General features: G+C 35.6%; 1 protein-coding gene across 1 annotated transcript in view; it reads right to left on the bottom strand.

Moving 5' to 3' along the window:
• Positions 1 to 1613, bottom strand: part of LOC138042300 (uncharacterized) — a 36487-nt gene extending 34874 nt beyond the window's left edge. The window contains exon 1 of the mRNA XM_068888150.1: positions 1478 to 1613. The gene's annotated coding sequence lies outside the window, so the exon portion shown is untranslated. The remainder of the gene's footprint in view (positions 1 to 1477) is intronic.
• Positions 1614 to 2005: the final 392 nt, after the last annotated feature.

The raw sequence follows: 2005 nt of genomic DNA on the forward strand, positions 1-2005 counted from the left end.
TCACTTGACCCTAACAAAGACTTGAGATTTTGATAGCTTTCTTGATATTTTGATAATATCATGCGATCGTGATAATATCATGATATATCAAATTATCATGAGCCACCGATTAATTTCTGCGGGATCTCATGGGATAAAACTGATCACATGATACAAAATCGGACGATGGTTATCAGAGGATATCCGCCGTCCGATTTGATAGGCTATCCGTCGTCTGATTTAATTTCAACAAAAAAAAAAAACCAAGAAATGAGCAAACGTTCAAGGTAAACTCTTAATTGGTAATGGAAAGCAAAAAAAACCGTTTTGAAGAAGCCAGTGACGGAGACACTAAAATGCTGGTTGACAGTGCCGTTCCAACAAACACTAAAAAATCCCCAAAATATGCTGTGAACGTCTTTGAATTGAGTTTTGTTTTTAGCATAAACAAACTAAAGGTTACATTTTTTGTGACAGAGTCTATTTACCAAGCTACTGCGGTATATAATTTTCGTCCAATTTTTATCGCTTCGCTTCTCGGCCAACTGTTCACTTTTCGGACAATCTTTCAGCCCTGGTATACCAGCCGCCGCAAGGGGTTTATTTACTAAATATCAAACCTCAATGCATATCACTTGACCTTATTAGCAAAGACTTGAGATTTTGATAGCCTTCTTGATATTTTGATAATATCACGAGACCTTGATAATATCATGATATATCAAAATATCAAACCTCATCACCTATAACTTGACCCTAACAAAGACTTGAGGTTTTGATAGCCTTCTTGATATTTTGATAATATCATGAGACCTTGTTATTCCAGTACCTCTGCAGATTATCAAAATTATCATTGCCTTCTGTCACTATCAAAATCTCATGATATTATCAAAAAACCTTCCAAGAAATGTATGAGAACAATTTTGATATATCAAAAGTGATACTGCCTATTGATATTTTGATATTCCGCAATACCGCACCCCACTCACCTCACCTGTCAGAGAAATAGAATTCCTGTCTCCTCGCGAATCACATTTCAACGTACGTATGCAAATTTGTTAACTCATTTTTACTGGGTCCCGATTCCTGCGAAATTTTTCTTCTTTCAAATATTAACAAAAATATTATTTCTCGTCAAGAGTTGCATCTTTTATGTTCAAATAACCGTTAAAAATAAAGATTTTTTAACGATCTACCTCTAATAAGCCAAACTGAGAATTGTAGTAAGATTGTGTGAACGTTTACATCAAAACTTAATGCCGATTACCCTTATAGCCCCCGGGGACACCAAGAGTTAATATTAACTCTGTTAATAACCAAGTCTCTAAAGAAGAGAAACATGTAGAAACGGGTCAATTTTTTACCCTTTCTGTCGGAGTACGAAGTAACACTTCCTCTCAAAATTGTAAAAACAACTATGAAAATGGTTTGCCTGATATCCAGCTGTTTCAAACTTTGAACTCTGAGACAGATTTTTACTTAATGGAGCTGACCATACCTTGAAGCTCAGTGGATTCTGCGCAGCCCACTTTTGTGCTGTGGAACATTTTCAAACTTGTATTCAGTTTTCAATACGGGTAATGTTGGCTTTGCTATTAAATTTTCGTTCGCAATCGTTTGTCATTAGATTTCGTGGAACTAATTTACATGGCACACACGTTTCTTAGAATTTTCTTAGATTATCTGTCAAGTTCCGGAAGGTCAATGTCACGCAATGTGTTGTTTCTAGAATTTTCTAGAACCAAAGGCGCCCCAAGCTCAGTGTGAGCATAGCCGACAAAAATATAAGGATTTGTATGGGAATCCCGATAAAAAGCTTAAGAAGATAATTATGTGAAAAAATCTCAATTAAAAAGCCTAACCTTATTGCCAAAATCAAATCTGACTCGATTTGAGCAATTTTTTTCTCATGGTATAATAAAATGCCAAGGCTGGAAACTAAATTCTCAGGTGCCACCAATTTGAGCCAAATATTCCTAGATAAAATGTTCCCACGGTCAATTCCACATCACAATCAAATGAGTAA

This window comes from Montipora capricornis, chromosome 3 (assembly GCF_036669925.1).
Source record: "Montipora capricornis isolate CH-2021 chromosome 3, ASM3666992v2, whole genome shotgun sequence".
Taxonomy (NCBI): Eukaryota; Metazoa; Cnidaria; class Anthozoa; order Scleractinia; family Acroporidae; genus Montipora; species Montipora capricornis.